The sequence below is a fragment of the Antechinus flavipes genome, chromosome 5, assembly GCF_016432865.1.
Source record: "Antechinus flavipes isolate AdamAnt ecotype Samford, QLD, Australia chromosome 5, AdamAnt_v2, whole genome shotgun sequence".
Taxonomy (NCBI): Eukaryota; Metazoa; Chordata; class Mammalia; order Dasyuromorphia; family Dasyuridae; genus Antechinus; species Antechinus flavipes.
The window spans coordinates 250,345,633-250,364,970 of NC_067402.1; the positions used below are offsets into that span (position 1 = coordinate 250,345,633).

Consider the following 19,338-nt stretch of genomic DNA (forward strand, 5'->3'; position numbering starts at 1 on the left):
AAGAAATGTTAAAAGTCATACACACTCACATATATACACGAATATATGTCTGTATGTGTATGTATGTATGTTTTATATGTATATGCATATACATATATACATCAGTCTTATGATGTATCTCTACACTCTTTCTTACTTAAAAGTCTAAATTAAAAAGACAATATCAGAGACTGATCTAGTCTAACCTTAAAATTTTAAATATGAAGAAACTGAGTTTCAGGGAAGTTAAGGACCTACCCAACATCACTAAGTTATTGTCAGAGATGGAATTTAAACCTGGATCCTCTTACTTTGAAGTCAATGCCCTGTACCACAGAATTCACTAGGACCAATTTCTTTATAATCTCTGGGGGGAATAGCATTCAAAAGGCCAAACCCTATAGAGAAAGCTCCCTGCCTTGAAACACTAAAGGTCAAAATTGAAAGCATCTGGCTTCCCTCAATGATTTTTTTTTTTAAACCACTAGGTTCAATTGAAGTGTTTCTTGAAAGTCCCCTTTCCCCCAGCTGTTAGTGTTAGAGGTGAATGCTGGAATTATCCTCATTCAAAAATGGCCAGCATCCAATATAAAACTTTCAAATTGAAGGGTAAAAAAAAATCATAAAAAGTTATTCAAAAAATGTATATTGAGAAAGGGGATAACTAGGGATTTAATCAGAATAATGAGAGAAGGATGTAGGTTAAGTAGCTCATGTACATTGTTGACCTTTTTTGTATGGGCTCTTGCTGTAGAATTATGTTTAAAAGATAATCAGTAGAATTATTAGCCTGAGCTGACGGTCTCTTGCAAGAAAACACTACTCAGGGAAGTGCTAATATACCTCCTAAATTTTTCCATGAAACGTCATATTATCTCAACATTAGTGAAATACCATTCCAAAGATCTTTGATCATACAGAGTTCATGCAGATCACACAGAATTTTATACATACATAAATATATGCATATACACATGTGTGTATATGTTTGTAGATATGATTCTACAGAGTTATCTGCTTTTAAAAGAATAATATATAAGGTATTGTTCATTTAACAACATATTCAATTTTTTGTTCTTATAGCCATATTGAAACAAATGAAAAAAAAAATTAGTGCTGGACAAATGAGTGTTATTTTGAAGCTGGAATTAGAAGATTTATGCGCACATGTCAGTTTTGCTTTTCAAGCATAATAATTTTTCTTAGGACAAAGAAGATGGACTATCTCTTGCTATGATTTCAAACTGTCAAATTTTATTAATACATATTCATCCAACCACCTTTTGACTCCAGTATTCATTACTACTTGAAATAAAATTGATTTCAAGTTTAAAAGATGCACAATCTGTATAATTTAATTTCTGCAATAGAGGCATCTTAGCCAGGCTGTTTTAAATAGTAATTTACAGGCAATTCCATACTGACTTGTATTCCATTAGGATTTTGCTAGATTCAAAAATTCAAATATTTAATTCAGAACTTCTGCAAATGTGATACAGTATAATCAACTCTTGATTATGTATCTTAATAGAGAGGAACATTAATGAAGAGAACACAATATTTGCTAACAAAATTTAGCAAATTCTTTTTTTTTTTTTTTTTTGCCATCCTTTAAAAGCAACCTGAAAGTCTGATGATGCTGGGGGACAGAAATAATAATAAAAAAAAAAATCTGTAATTCACTACTTATATTAAATCTTTATGATATTTGTTATACTTTAAAAAATTAAAGTACTGTGTTCTTTCCTTCTAATTCAATATACAGTGGTTCACTATTACCTCCAAAAATCAAATACAAAATCCTCTTTGACATTCAAGGCCCTTCAGCATCTACCTTCCCCCACCCAATTCATTTTCAGTCTTTTAATACTTTGCACACTGCACCCTTGCCCCTAGAAAGTATTCTGCGATTTTGACCACTTGTTGCTCTTATCTCTTCCCTCTGGCCATTTTCTTTGATTGTTTTCCATACCTAGAATGTTCTGCCTCTTCATTTCTGCCTCCTGGCTTCCCTGACTTCCTTCAAATTCCAAGTAAAACTCCATCTTCTACAGGAAGCTTTTGTCAATCCTCTTTAATTATAGTGTCTAACTTTTGTTGATTATTTCCCAGTTGTCCTGTATGTAGCTCATTTGTACATATTTGTATGTATGTTGTTTCTACCATTAGATCGAAAACTCTATGGGGTAAAGGATTATCTGTCTCCAGAGCTTAGCAATTTGTCTGACATATAGTGGATATTTAATAAATGCTTATTGATTGATTGACTAAAAAAGTTATTGGCAGCTTTTGTTTTTATATCACAATCATTCCAATATACTGTTGTATTTGCCATTTGCACCCTGATATGTAACAAATTAAAAAAAAAGTTTAAGCAAAACCAATCAACCTTCCAACCATGTATGATAATAAGCACGACAGTCCATTGCCTGTACTGCTCCACTTCTCTCCAGAGAGGCATAATTATGTTTTGAGGACATGATGTGACATATGGTATCTTCACTGGGATATTAATTACTTAAGTGGAAAGTGATCTCAAGAACTTGGTTATTTTTTTTTTTTTTTTTTTTGCCATCCTTTAAAAGCAACCTGAAAGTCTGATGATGCTGGGGGACAGAAATAATATAAAAAAAAAATCTGTAATTCACTACTTATATTAAATCTTTATGATATTTGTTATACTTTAAAAAATTAAAGTACTGTGTTCTTTCCTTCTAATTCAATATACAGTGGTTCACTATTACCTCCAAAAATCAAATACAAAATCCTCTTTGACATTCAAGGCCCTTCAGCATCTACCTTCCCCCACCCAATTCATTTTCAGTCTTTTAATACTTTGCACACTGCACCCTTGCCCCTAGAAAGTATTCTGCGATTTTGACCACTTGTTGCTCTTATCTCTTCCCTCTGGCCATTTTCTTTGATTGTTTTCCATACCTAGAATGTTCTGCCTCTTCATTTCTGCCTCCTGGCTTCCCTGACTTCCTTCAAATTCCAAGTAAAACTCCATCTTCTACAGGAAGCTTTTGTCAATCCTCTTTAATTATAGTGTCTAACTTTTGTTGATTATTTCCCAGTTGTCCTGTATGTAGCTCATTTGTACATATTTGTATGTGTGTTGTTTCTACCATTAGATCGAAAACTCTATGGGGTAAAGGATTATCTGTCTCCAGAGCTTAGCAATTTGTCTGACATATAGTGGATATTTAATAAATGCTTATTGATTGATTGACTAAAAAAGTTATTGGCAGTGATATCACAATCATTCCAATATACCGTTGTATTTGCCATTTGTACCCTGATATGTAACAAATTAAAAAAAAGTTTAAGCAAAACCAATCAACCTTCCAACCATGTATGATAATAAGCACGACAGTCCATTGCCTGTACTGCTCCACTTCTCTCCAGAGAGGCATAATTATGTTTTGAGGACATGATGTGACATATGGTATCTTCACTGGGATATTAATTACTTAAGTGGAAAGTGATCTTAAGAACTTGTTTTTTTTTTTTTTTATCCCAGACAAATAAATGTATTTGCAAATTAATTATGAAATTAGAAACAAAATGACATAGTGGATAAAATGCCAATTCTGTATCCAAAAGACTTGGGTTCAAGTCTTTTCTCTGGCACATACTGGTTGTGTGATCCTGAACAAATCACCCATCTTTTGAGACTCCCAGGCAGCTTTCAAGCACTAAATGGCTGAAAAGGTGTCTTTGTTGTTGTTGTTGTTTTTAATAATAGCTTTCTATTTTCAAAATATGTGCAAATATAGATTTTTAATATTCACAGTTGAAAAATGTTGTGTTCCAAATTTTTCTCCAACCCCTCCCCTAGACAGCAAGTAATCTAATATGTTAAACATGTACATTTTTTCTATACATATTTTCACATTTATTATGCTGCACCAGAAATATCAGATCAAAAAGAAAAAAAATAGAAAGAAAACAAAAAGCAAGTAAACAACAAAAAAAAAGTGAAAAAGCTATGTTGTGATCTACATTAAGTCCCAACATTCCTCTTTCTGGATGCAGATGACTCTTTTCTTCATGAGTCTATTGTAATGAGTTTGAATCACCTCATTGTTGAAAGTAGCCATATCCATCAGAATTGATCATCAGATAATTTTGTTGTTGTGTACAATATTCTCTTGGTTCTACTCACTTCACTTAGCATCAGTTCAGCTAAGTCTTTTCTGAAATCATTCTGCTGATCATGAAAAGATGTCTTTGAAAAAGTACAAAGACAAAAAATGTTTATATAGCGATGTAATCAATGATTGTATGTGATTTTAGCCTTTAAAACTTTTTAGTGCAAACTGCAAATAACATTAACATTTAATCTATAAATTATGAAAGTTTGTATTACAAGAGTGACTTGGCATAATGTTTAGAAGGCTAGTTTTGACCATGAGTATATCCCTTAAGTTCTTGGTGTTCATACTCATTTCCAATTGTAAATTGCTGGTCAGTTGCTGATTTGCACGTGTGGAGGGACTTTCCATGCCAGGATGTCCCACTGACATTTACACGTCCAGCTGAAACTACTCCAACTCTACCCCAAAGTTAAAAAAAAAAAAGCTATCTAGTATGATCAACACAAACCAGCTGAGGAAAACCTTGGGAACAAATTTTAAGGGTCTATATACCATTAATGTTATTAACTAATTGCACCCACCTAGTCAGAAAGCTATTTTTTAGCTTAGGGTTTTGGTTATACATAAGTTACATTGAACTTACCCAGTAACGTTCCATTACTTTTATGTACCACAGTTTGTTAACATTCTCCAATAGATGGTTCTTTAGTTTCCTATTCTGAGGTGTCCCTTCATCCTGCCACCTCACAAATAAATTCACCACTCCTAATGAATATTTTAGTGACTATGGAACTAACTTTCTATCTCTGATTTCCTTGGAGTATATGCCTAGTATGAGGAATTTTTGAATCAAAGTGTTTTATGGACATTTAATCATTTTTAGCATAATTCTAAAGCCCTTTTCAGAATAGAAATTTTTAGCTCTCTGAAAAGTATATGATGCACCTGTCTTTCTGCATCTCTTCTGTCATTGATTATTAAGGAGCTCATATTCTACTTTGAAGATTCAACATGAGTACAGATGAATACAGTATAAGGAAAAAGGAGGAGGAAGGAGAACATCAATATCTAATCTTACCCAGTTCACTCATTTAATAGGAGGAAATTGTTTCCCACAATGATTAAATTACCTAGGGTTGCACAGCCAGTTGATTGCAGAATTGATATTAGAAACTAAATCTCCTTACTGAGATGATAATGGATCAAATGTCTTTGCTTGATATCATGCTGCTTCCTCGGTTTGTAGAAATCAAATTGGAATCCCCTAAGCTAAAATACATATACATACAAACCTATGTGTGTATGCATGTGTGTAAATGTTGTATTTATATATACACACACACAAACACAAAGAGAGGGAAAGGAAGAGGGGGAAGAGAGAAAGACAGAGATAGGCAGAGACACACACACAAAAAGATAGACAGCCAAATAGAGAAAAAGAGACAGAGACAGAGAGATAGGGAGAGGTGATGTGGGATTGACAACAAAGCCAAAAATATTCTTAATGTTGTATTAGAACTCTGGTGAAAGTAGTCAGATCAGAATTAGTCTGAATTGGTAGTTTCTAGGCCACGCAGAAATTTTTATTCAAGTAATACACTGAATATAAGTTCAATTATTTAATACTCTGGAAGGTTGCAGAAAGTCTTTGAATTCCTATTAAAATGATATTGGATTTTACAGTCATTTCCATTTAGAACACTATAGGTAGATTTATGGAAAGAGGTGAGCAGTTTAGCACTTAGAAAGGAGATGAAAGAAGCTTATAAAGAGGTTTATTATCTCATCACATGTTCATTTCTTTTGTTTGGTTTTACTTAAAATTGATTGGAAGTTTCATTAATGGCCCAAAGCATTCTTAGTTGTTGAAATGGAGAAAGCTTATTCTGGTGATGTTTGGCAAGATTCAAGTAACTTAATTTCTGTTTTCTCTGAAGGAAGCTTTGCATTATGAAAAATTAAGTGTCATTATCCCATGCTTGTGATGAAAAATGAACAGATGTAAATCTGTTATGTGTTCTCTTCCAAGTAGCCCCTTACAGCTTTCCAACTGTTCACTGTGGTCTTTGAGTTTATTTTCCATACCCAGGAGGAAATACAATGATACTGTTTTCTGTTATCCTTTGCACTGCATCTTATGCTTAGCTTCCAGACACTTTTATCTCCATGAAGGCAGATTTGCTAATGTAGTATATAAGAAAGTCAAGATATTATCACATATGTCAAGGATATGTGATTTTTATAGGTGTGAGAAGCATCTTTGAAAATAGATCCTCATTGTCAATGGCTTTTTATATTGTATATCTGTATACAAGTACAATAAATTCATGTCTCTCTCTCTATATATAACATACATATGTGAATATATGTGTATGTATGTATATATGTTGCTTTGCAAACGTTAAAATACTATATATTTTTAAAATTTACTTTTAATACACATTGCTTTAATGAATCATGTTTGGAGAGAAAAATCAGAGTAAAAAGAAAAAAACCATGGGAGAGAGGAAAAAAAAAAAAAACAACAGAAAAAAGAAGTGAACATAGCATGTATTGATTTACATTCAGTTTTCTTAGCTCTTTTTCTGGATTCAGATGACATTTTCTGTCTAAAGTCTATTGGAATCGCTTTGGATTGCTGAACCATTGAGAAGAACCAAACCTTTCATATTTGATCTTTGCACTTTCTTGCTGTTATTGTATATAATGTATTTCTGGTTCTACTTGTTTCACTTAGCATCAGTTCATGTAAATCATTCCAGGACTTTTCTAAAATCAGTTTGTTCATCATTTTTTATAGAACAATAATATTTCATTTTCTTCATATGCCACAACTTATGCAGCCATTCCCCAATGACGAACATCTATTCATTTTCCAATTCTTTGATACCACAAAAAAAAAAAAAAAAAAAAAAAAAAAACTGCTACAAACATTTTTGCACACAAAGGTCCTTTTCCCTCTTTTATGATTTCCTTGGAATATAAAATACATTAAAGATATCTATTAAAGATATCCTTGTCAGAGGATCATGGACAAATTACTTGCTCAAACTCTGACCCTTATATGATCCTTTAAAATCCTTGAAGATCAGGATTTACTTTGAGTTCTCACATCTACAACATATACTTATATGTGTTTTCAATAACACACACACACACACACACACACACACACACAGAGTGTCCCAAATGTTCAATGAAGTTTTAAGCTTTTAAATTTTTTCAGTTCAGTTCTTTTTTTTAGGCATGTCTAACTCTTTGTGAACTCATTTGTGTTTTCTTCCCAAAGATGATAGGGTGGTTTACCATTTCCTTCTCCTGCTCGTCTTTCAGATAAGGAAACTGAGGCAAAAAGGATTAAGTGACATGCCTAGAGTCACACAATTAGTAAATATCTGAAACCATATTTGAACACAATCCCACGAAAATGAGTTTTCCTGATCCCAGGCCTGGCATTCTATCCATTGCTCCACCGGGCTACCCCGTTAAACTATCATTAAGTCTTTTATTTTTCTACTCCTTCTTTTTCCTCACTGACCACAATCTCTTTATCCAGCATTCCTTTTCTTTCTCCCCCGTATCATCTGCCTTGTTCATCATCTTTCTTCTATATTCTATTGTGTCTTTGCAGCAACTTTGTGTTATTATGATCCCTATTTTCAGGTGGAGAAACTACTAGAAAATAGAGAAACTGAGAGAAATTAAGTCATCTAATAAGAATCAAATTATTAGTCCAAATCTGGTCTTCCTAACTTTGTCAGTTTCCCTTTCCACCATGTTGCTTAGAAGGTAGAGGAGTATTGATACAATACCTTACCCCATTTATTAGGAAAAGCTTCAAATTGTTTTAGAAAGGAATCAGGGAGCTGGCTTAGGTAGAGCAAATGAAGTCTGGAACATAATAGCTGCTTAAAAGATGTCACTGACAGATTAATTACTTTAATTCCCCTTTCAATATAATTAATAGTCATGATCCTTTTTGACCTAAATATGCATCTGTACTTGCATCAGGTGTGGAAGAATGAAGGTAAAAGCTCCTGAATAATAGCCAAGATTTGACAGTCTCATAGTATTAGAACAGTTAGCCAACCTTGCAAGCCAAGAAATTGGATGTCTGAGGAATGGGCCCCAGATAGAGAGATTCTCAAAAGGGCATAAAAACAGTGAATCAAATGAGGAAAAAAGAAGGAAAACTATTTTAAAGGACCCCCTCTTCCAGATCTCATCTCAACTCCATACTTCTACTGCCAGCACCTGAGGCATAGGTGACTTCAATCCTTATATCTTATTGTATTAACTACATCTTCCAGAGACTTTTCCTCTTATATTCCACCCCATGCTAATAATATGTTGGTATTGGTGTCTTCAATCTCATAATGAATAATGTTTTGTTCTTGGCATAATAAAGCTGAACTCTCAATATATTTTTTCATTGAAAAATTGATTTGGATGTTTATAAAGTATGACTCATAAGACAAGTTAGGGACATTGTTTCTGTACATTAGTCTGGAACCTAACCATTTGTAATATTTTTTCCTCCTAATATTAAATGTATTCTAAACTATGACCTATATACTTACAAGTATACTTTTAGTTAAGAAGCCATTTCTAAATTGGGAATTGAGTGATTAGTTGGCTTGCCCATAAGGTCAAATGACTCAACAAGGTTAGAGTTAGAATGCTGTGTCTGGAGTCATGAAGATACATCATCTTGAGTTCATATCCAGCTTCAGACACTAGCTATGTGACTCTGGGCAAGTCATTTTGCCCTGTTTGCCTCAGTTTCCTCATTTGTAAATTGATCTGGGGAAGAAATAGCAAATTGTCTGTCTCTGTCTCTTTTCTTCCCCCTTTTCTACTTTATCTATGTCTGTGTGTATGTATATATACAAAATGCCCTTATGCAGCAGAATCTCCCTACAATGCTCTTCTCAAGGGAAAACCACACTATACATCATGATGAATTTCTGAGTTATTGTAAGTGTATTTGTTTAGAATGAACCATCCATTTCATCCTTGTAGAGAATATACAATGAACTAGCATTTACTAAGTGACTACTGTGTGTCAGGCATGATGCTGAAAATTAGAAACACAAAGAAAGATGTCTTCCCCCCAAAACAAACAAACAAACCTCCCCTTGGAGCTCACAGACAACTTTTCATTCTGGAAACTTCAATACAGGTTTGCAACCTGCCTGCAACTTATAAGTCAGACTATTGCCTTAGACCCTAAGATGTTAAATAACCTTATTGTGATCATATAAGGCAATTAAATATGTGGCAGAAGTAAGACTCCAATTCAGGTCCTCCTGATTCCAAGGTTGACTTTCTGATCACAATAACTACACCACTTGTTCACAGTGAACACAAGGCTATAAAAATCAGTATATGACTCAGAGTATCTGAAATTAATAAGTTTTATAATTGATTCATCATATAACATCCTCTGTATATCACAGATTGTCTTTATTGTTTCTTAGACTATAGTGATGCTGCTGAAATTTTTGAATTATATTTTATTTTTTCTCTTTGTCAGAGTGAGATCCCTTGGTTTATAACCCCTTTCAGGGATGTGATCACTAAGAGGCAGACCTGTGTCTGAAAAGAAAAGTCTGCCTTTGGGCACTTGAACTGCCTGCATGCTATGGTGGGATTGGCTTCTCCAGTGTTCACAAACCATCTATTTGACAAGTGATTCTCCTCCAAGGAATGATAAAATAAGCAGTCAGTCCTGATGTTCAGCCCCTGTGGTGTCAGTAGAAGATCAGCTCCCCATTGTGTATAGGTTCAAATATAGTTCAGTAGTTTATTTAGTGGTTTAGATTAGTTTTTAAATACTTTTTGTTTTTTAAATTTCTCCATTACAGGGGTTTTCTTAAAACAAAAAGAGAAAAAAAAATACTAAGGAGTTTAACAGCAACTAAGTGATGAAATGAATTAGAGAACTGAAATTGGAATTAGAAGGATATAACTTCAAGTCCATCCACAGACATACTTAGCTGGGTGATCCTTGCAAGTCACTTAAGCTCTGTCTACCTCAGTTTCTTCAGCTGTTAAATGGGAATGATGCTAGCACCTGCCCCTCCTAAAGTTCTTGTGTGGACCATTTCTATCTCTCTCTGTCTATGTTTCTGGGTCATTGTTTTGTAGTAAATATTCAGTGGACCATAGTTTTCCTAAAACTAATCTACTAAATCAAATATGGAACGTGCTGTGCATTGGTGGAAGGAATTTGTAAAGTAGGAAATCCAGTCCATTTTTAAATTCAAGTAACATTCTTACTATTTAACTAACATGTTTGTTTGCCCAAAACAATAGAATTTTATAGTAATCAAAGTTATTATTAGTATTTATATTTTCCTCTAGTTATATTACACACAAAAATTGAGCATTTCCTACCATTGTAAACTGCTACAATTTGCAGGAAATTCAACAAATATTTATTAAATTCAATCCTTTAAGATAGAAATATTGACACTAACATAGGAGAGTAATATAAAGACTATACACTTTTTAATATTTAACACTTTGGAATCATAATACCTCTTTGAAAAAGCACAATTAACTTTATCCCAAATTACCTCTCTTAATGCAACAGAGACAGCAGTCTAGTGAATATAGAATTCGCCCCAATACCAAAAAGATATGGATTCAAGTCTAAGCTCTGAAATTTATTGGCACTATGACCTCGAATAAATCAGTGTTCCTATCAGTCCTCCAGCCAGTTCTCTAAACCTATACATAATAGAACATTTGCCTATTGAAAGAAATAGAAGGAATTTCCTCACTCTGAACTCCTTATTCCAAACCAAAGCATTATAAAAATCATAACAAGAGTCTGTTTATAAAGAAGGGAACCAGGGAGTAGACAAATACATTGCCTAAAATTCATTAGGCAGAATTTTTATGGTTCCCATAAGTGACACCAAATCTAATAGCTCTCAGCATTTTTGAAACAGCTAATGAAAGTGTCTTCTCATTTTTCCATTTTATATCATCTAGTTTTCTACCTATCTTCCAATGCACTCTCCCCCAAATATTGTTTCATATACAGAGTGCAGATGGGACATACTACTTGATCATTATTTTCAGAATCCCTTGGTTCTTTGAGCTTTTACTATTTCCAACTTTTACTTTTCCATTTGGAGGTAATTTCCATTACCATTTTTCCTCCAGTACTGCACTAGGGCTACTGAACATTTCTGAAGAAAGTCATAAAAAATGAGCTGATTTTACCCAGTACTGTTAATGGTTTGTCTCCTTAGTTGAATGCTTGTGTCTTTTGGAACTTAGACTCTTTTGATCCTTCTTTCATCATCCTCAGCAACAATTCCAAATGTTTTCATCCATTGTGCTTAATCTCATTCTACTGTTTCCCTGTTTCTTAACCTCATTAACATAAGATGCTCTAGCTTTCTATTTCAGGGAGAAAATGGTGGCCAGCCAACCTTAGCTCTCTTGGTTCTCCTCCTGTGTTCCTTATCACTTCTCGACTTTATTGCCCATGGGATTAAGAGATAGAAAGAGCTCTAGAGGTCATTCAGTTCAATACCCCTCATCTTATGGATAAGGAAACTTGCCTAAAATTTTACATTCAATCAGTCAATAAGCATTAATTGTCTACTATGTGCTAGGCACTGTGTTGAACACTGAAGGTATAAGTTACAAATATAAAAAAAGAGATTCAAATCCAGTCTTTTAAATTTAGAATTGGTATCCTTTTCAATAAACTTCTCTAGCCCAAGATACAGAATAAGTATTCTTATTCTTTACAATGGCCTTGATGATCTTAATACCATCTTTTATTACACACTAGACTATAAGCTCTTACGTGTAGATAGATAGTACAGATAGAGCATTGGGCTTAGAATTTGGAAAATTTATCAGCTTCAGATTCAAATCTATCCTTAGACACCTATGAACTATGTGATCTTAGGCAAATCATTTAACTCTGTTTGCCTCAGTTTCCTCAACTGTAAAATGAACTGGAGAAGGAAATGGTAAATCCCTACAGTATCTTTGCCAAGAAAATCCCAAATGGGACCAATAAAGAGACATACATGACTGGAGCAGCTGAACAACAATAAACTAAGGCAAAATGAGTATGCTTTCTATATGTCCATCTTTGTTCTAACATGTGGAAAAGTACTGGGGAGCTTTCCTCTCCATTTATAATTAAGTTCAAGTCTTCCCAAACCTTGAAACATTCCCCTTGATATTCATTTCTACTTACATATCTCCAATGATTTTGTTCTTATATGACTGACTCTCCTTAATTCCATATAGTCAAATTTAAGATAATAGATATAAAAATAAAAGGTACTTCAGAGATCATCTTGTCTAACCCCTTATTTTACAGATGAGGAAACTGAGACCTAAAGATTAAGTTTACTATCCTATATAAATAGGAAGTACCATCTGGATTTAAATCATAGGTCTTGAAGTTCTACCCTATCAAAACTTCTCAAATTGCCCAATTCAACAATCTTTTTTTTTTTTTTAAGTCTTCAGATGTCTTGACTTCTCTGCATTTGTTTTTTTTTTTTTTTTTTTTTTAGCATTTTAGCATTTTAGTGCAGCATTCCTTTTGTTGTTGCTGTTATTTTTTTTCTTAATAGTATTTTTTCAAATATATGCAAAGATAGTTTTCAACATTCATCTTCACAAAAACTCATGTTCCCATTTTTTCCTTCTTTCCCCTCCTCTAGACAGCAAGCAATTTGATATAGGTTAAACATGTGCAATTCTTTTAAACATATTTTCATATTCATCGTGATACACACACACACACACACACACACAGACACACAAATTAGATTAAAAACAGAAAAAACACAAGAAAGAGAAACAAACAACAAAAAACAAGTGAAAAAACTTGATCTACATTCAGTCTCCATAGTTCTCCCTCTGGGTGTGGATAGTACTTTCCATCACAAGTCTATTGGAATTTCCTTGAATCACCTAATTATTGGGGAAAAAAAGTCTATCACCGTAGATCATTGCATAATCTTGTTACTGTGTATAATGTTCTACTCACTTCACTCAGCATTAATTCATGTAAATCTTTCCAAGCTTTTCTGAAATCAGTCTGCTCTTCTTTTCTTACAAAAAACAGTAATATTCAATTACTTTCATATACCTTAACTTAATCAGCCATTTCCTTGCTGAGGGGTATCCATTCAATTTTCAGTTCCTTGACCCTACAAAAAAGTTTGGCTGCTACAAACATTTTTGCACATGTGGGTCCTTTTCCCTCTTTTAAGATCCCATTATTCCTGTTGCCCATTGGACATCTCTATCTACCAACAACTTAAATCTGTTTTGTCCAAAATTAAGCCTCTAATCTTTTCCTTCCAAATCTCTTCTTCCTATTGATATCACCTTTTCTGTCATTACTATTTACATTGTCTTCTCAGTAAATATCATTATGTTTAATTCAATTTCCCTTATCTCTCTTATTCAACGAATTGCTAGGCCTTCTCTATTCTACCTCTCCAGCTTAAATTTCATTGCAACTTTCTGTTCTCTTCCCATTGTTACTGTGCTAGAAAAGTGCCTCATTACTATCTTATTAGACATTTATGTTAAGTTTCTTACTGATCATCCTAGCTTCACTTTCTCCTAATGAGATTTTTCTTATTCATAGATCTGATCATGTCACCTCATTGCTTATTCCCTTCCCCCACGTTGATTCCCAGCAAATACATTTTCATCTCTCTGAACTCCTCAATATGGGATTACTCTGCCTTTCAACTTTAGTACATATTTCTTTTCATCATGCACTTTTTGCTGGATTTCTTTTTGTCACAAAAATGTGAATTTCACATTTCTATTTACAATTTTCCTTCTACTTGAAATGTCCTCTCTTCATCTATTAGTGCCATGTTTTATTTATATTCTATATTACTATCTATATTGTATTGTATTATGCCATATCATACTTTAGGCACTATATTGGATATATTATATATTATAGCAAATCATATCATGTTATATCTATTATAGCATCTTGTATCATGTTATATTGAATTGTGGCTTATTATATATTGGACCTATAATTTTACTGGTAAAAGGAATCCCCAGTGAGAAACTCTGTTAATGCAAATCATTAATTAAGTTCTCTTCAACTTATGATTTTAAAGTATCATATGGGGCACAAAGAGGTTGGGTCTCTTGCCCAGGATCTCATACCCAGAATGTGTGAGAAAGGTGGAATTTGAACTCAGGTCAGTTCTGACTCAGATATTGGCTCTCCATTCTTTTTCCATTATATTATACTACCTCTCTCCTGCCCTGTATAGTTCAATTTAAATTCAATCTTAAGCCATTCAAGTCATTTCTATATTTTCCTTCTGATCTCATTTAATATTTTATTATCCAACTTTCCAGTAGAGAAACTTAGAAGTTAAGTAGATTACCCATTGTTACACAATCAATTAACAACTAAAATTCAGGACTTCCTGACTTAAGATCTTTCTCTACCTACTCTTAAAAGTATATATACAATTATAAACATGGTACATAAAAAACATATCTCAATATAGCAAAGATTTACTAAAATAATTAATTTCAAATTATAAAAATAAAATATGCTTCTAAGAAATTAAGATTTTATAATTTCTAGTAAAGTCAATTTTTCCAAAACTATTGGCTTTCTCTTTAAGTTTTTTGCTTGAAATATTCTCCATATTCTTCCCATTCACAATGTTTTGTTGAAGTCTAATCAGGAATCGAGAGGGAAAAGAGGGCAAGGTTGAGTTTAGGGCAAGAAACAGACAAGTGGGTGAACAGCTTCTGTTGGATGCCTCTCAAGTGCTAAAATCTATCATGTTTGACTGTGGGAGCCAGAAAACTGCCAAACCAACCTCAGCAAATGAAGTGTTTTCTCCCCGGTGCCCTTTTTGTGATTCAGACTCAATCTCTCACAACTTACTCTATCTTTTCTCCCCTCTGAGATTCAAATCAGACCTTTCCCCCATCCTCTTTCATTTCAGTTGGCAATTCCTGGGATCTCCCTTCCTTTTCATTTATTTGGGGGATTGAGAGGATTAATTAAAAGTTTTCTCTTGAAATATTTCTAATGATGTTACAGTTTTGGGTAGAGCATGATAATTTCTACCTCTCTGCTCTCAAAAAGCTGAAATTACAAATTCCAATTTCACACAGCTGTCATTTCTTTAAATTCTATCTTCCTAATTAAATATTTTAATTCCTGTCCTTCTGCTTGGCAGTGGTCCAAACTAGTTATCATTCAAAAACAGACTAAAGGGTTTTTTTTATTAAGTTTTTCCTTTAAGAATAATTAAACACAACTATGATTTATGTATTAATATATTTCTTGTCATTATATGATTTAATAAGAGCACTTTACCAGTAGGAATTGTTAAAAGACACTTCAGTGAGAAGGGGAAGGTAGTGTGGTCCATCATTGGGTTATTGAGAATTTTTCTGTTTTCAAACTTTCAAAGCATTTTGTTCTTCCTTCAAAAAACAATACTTTACTTTACAGAATCATAGGTTGTCAGAAATGGAAAGGAATTCAGAACACTTCTAGTTCAACAAGGACCTGAATAATAACGCTCCCTAATAATACCCTCATAATATCCTCAAGTGGCCATCCATCCTCTGCTGAAAGATATCTAGTAAGGGAGCATTAGGCAGCCCAGTCTACTTTTGCACAATGTTAGTAATGAGGATTTGTCTTTACATTAACCCTCAGTTTGTCTCTTTGTATCACCCATATTCCCTGGGGCTAACTAGTACAATTGTATTTTTAACACAAGACAGTCCTTCAAATTCTTAAAAACAACTTTCATTTCCTCTCCTAGATCTCTAGCTCCTCCTAGACCTCTAGTTTAGATATCAATTCTAATTATCTTTCAACTTATATCATCTTTTAATTGATCCTTCAATCAATAAATCCATCCCTGGGATTAATCTTACAGAAGTCCATTCCCATATATGAGTCCATTCCCACAATTCTACCAAAGCAACAGCAGTAATCCCAATGTAGATAGTATATAGGTAAATAGGATAAATAAAAAATAGATGGATGCATATATCTAAATATAAATAAAAATATAAAGCAAGCAATAGTGTCTCTGCCTTCAAAGGCAACAAATATAAGCAAGAAATATAGTCTGTACATTCCAAGGATATTATATTTTGAAGAAGAAAAACTACATAAAGGAGATCTGGATAGCATAGTAGGGATGGAGGGGAAGGGTACTTGTGGAAACAAAGTGGTTTGTGAGGGAACTGTGAAGTGTAGAGAATTAAGTTGTAAGTGAAGTAAAGCATGACTGGGGCTTTTTCTAAAATATTGGTCAGGTAGGGTGTCATGATAGATCAGAACAGGAGAGCCTCAGGGTGGTTTCCCCAAGGTCTCATGAGGTGAGGAACCATCATATGTTGCAAACTGGAGAATATACTGAAGTAGTAATAAAGCTGACTAATGTCCTTCTGGCTTGGTGCATGTAGAACTGAAAGATGGTGGTAGGAAGCCTTCACCAAAAAGGTAAGTTTAAGTCACTACCCTAAGTAGCAATTCCACACAGAAAGAAAGAATATATAGGAACCAATAGTTTATGCTTGGTTGTACTCTTCTGGAAAATGGTTGGAATGGATTATAGTAAAATCTAGACTGTGCAGGGAAGGGCAGAAAAAGACATCAAAGAAAAAAGAGAAAACTCTAAAAAGGAGCATTCTACTTTATAACTTTCTAAAATCTTTCAATATATTTGTACATTAATACCATTGTCACCTAGATACCGGTTGCTATTCAGTCTTGTTTGATTCTTCATGATCTCATTTTAGGGTCTTCTTGGCAGTGATACTGGGGTGGTTTGCCATTTTCTTCTCCACTTTCCACATGAGGAAACTAAAGCAAACAAGGGAAAGTGACTTTCTTAGGGTCACACAACTAGTAAGTGTCTGAAGCCAGATTTGAACTCAGTCTTCCTGACTTCCAGTCCTCAGACTTCCTGACTTGCCATTTTCTTCTCCATTTTCCACATGAGGAAACTAAGGCAAACAAGGGAAAGTGACTTGCTTAGGGTCACACAACTAGTAAGTGTCTGAAGCCAGATTTGAACTCAGACTTCCTGACTTCATGTAGTAGTCCTCATTCCCACATATTTGGACTTTTGAGATAGCCTATTCATTAGTCTTCCTGTCTCAAGTCCCTTTCCACTCCACTCCATTTTCTACTTAGCTGCCAAGATGATCATCCTTAAGTATAGGTCTGACTATGCTACTTGCTTGCTGAGTTAACTCCAGGGGCCCCGTGGTACCAAAGACTAAATTTTAAAAAATCCTCTATTTGGTCTTTTCAAGCCTTATATGACCTGGTTCCTTCCTATCTTTCAAATTTTTTAAAAATTCTTTTACACTTTTCTCCTCATCATATAATTTAAATTCTCATGACTTTCTTAATATTCCCACTTTATGAAAGTTCCATGTTATGACTATGTGTCTTTTTTAATTGAATGTACTTCATTTTTGGATTGCTTTTTATTTTCATCTCTATATCTGGACTTCCTTGGATTCCAACTCAGATCTTACCTTTTTAAAGGTCCTTTCCCAGTCATTCCTGTCTCTCAATATCTTCCTTCTGACATTAGCTGTCAATGATGCAATGTGTATGTATATATACATATAGATAGATAGATGATTAGTTGTTTGCATGTTGTTTCTTTCATCTCATTAAAATATTAGTTTCTTGAGGGCAGCACATTTGTTTTTTTTTTCCCCCTAGTATCCTTAGCATACAGTAAGTACTTGATAGACATTTGTTATTGTTGATGCTGATGATAGTGGTGATTATGATATTGAAACAAAACCATCAATTCTAGAAAAGGGAGTGGATGAACAGGATGCCAGTTTGATAGAAAAGCAGACAGCTAGACAGTGGCAACCTACCTTCCCTCTTTGATATACACAAGAGAGTTAGTCATTTTTTTTCTTTGAAGAAAGAGGAAAATAGCCTGAATTTTATAATACCCAACACCAAACTAAAGGAAGGAAAACAATTGTCCTATAGTAGTCATAGCTGTTGATATACCTTAACAAAGACAGTAACTTTTCTCCTCTTCTGAACATCCTAAACACGAAGAGTAAGAGACTTTCTTTCACTGGTGTTTCAGTTAGTATATCATAGACTCAGTCAGTTGCTACTCTATATCATTAGTTGTTACACTATACACTGCCGATGTTGCACAACTGAATAATGAAAAGACAATGTTAGAGAGACACATGAAGCTTCTTTGTCAAAGAATCCTACAGTTCCTTAGTTGAGTATTTCTGAGTATCTTTCCTTTTGAGTCTTGATGTGTTACCTTCTGTTTTATGGATATACCTGGGGTAGCTTAATCCTTAATAACTCTAGCTCTTAAGTATCTCCAATTCAATCTTTATGAAAACCATATGCTTTTAGAATTAAGAAGAATCTGAGATGAGAGATCCTAATGAAGATTTAGGGCTCCTGAAGTGACTCCTTTCCCCAAAGAACTCAGCTAATTCCAAACCACTGATAACATTTCTGCAGGTGTGTTGACTGAAGTGGAGATGAATGGTCATTCTATTTTATCTTTCATGAAAATCGGGTTTTTGTCTTGCCTTTATGTCAAAGTAGTCAGGATAAAAATGATGACTGTATGTTGGATTTCTATTCAGGAATGACATGACCCCTATGGTTTTCTTTTCTAGGAGAGCTTCTCTGGTATCTTTGGGGTGTGAGACAATTGCCAGTTTCTTCATGATGACTGGCAGAGCTGGACAGCTCTTTGTACTACCAAAAAAAAAAAAAAAAAAAAAAAAGAAATAAAAATCTCTAGTAGGGTTGAAATGCCAAACGAATGTATTAGCACTTTATACTTTTTAGACTTTAGTGTGGGATGGGAGTTGTATGTACATTTATACTTTTGCTGTTAATTCTAAGGATTGCTGTTTTTTCTTCCAATTTCTAATCAAATATTCAGAACATACAAATATCCAGATACACTAAAAAGCAAAAAATAAAACTGCTGTGCCTTTACTTAAAAGGGAAGTTTGGAGAAAGAAGGCTCTTGGGGGTAGAACCAAGATTGCTAAAGGTGAGAGGGAGGATACTTTCTTTGATGAAAATTAAGGAAAACACTGTATACAAGCAGCCTATGTAGGCACGATGAAATGAAAATTATTAGTGATATGAGTTTTTTTTTAAAAGGATGCTTTTATCCTTGAAAAATGTGTGCATTATATTGGACTACCTACCATCTAG

At 33.8% G+C, this 19,338-nt stretch overlaps 1 protein-coding gene across 2 annotated transcripts in view; it reads left to right on the top strand.

Annotated features, from left to right (window-relative positions):
• TMTC2 (transmembrane O-mannosyltransferase targeting cadherins 2) overlaps positions 1–19,338 on the top strand; it is a 535,380-nt gene that overhangs the window by 305,179 nt on the left and 210,863 nt on the right. The window lies entirely within an intron of this gene.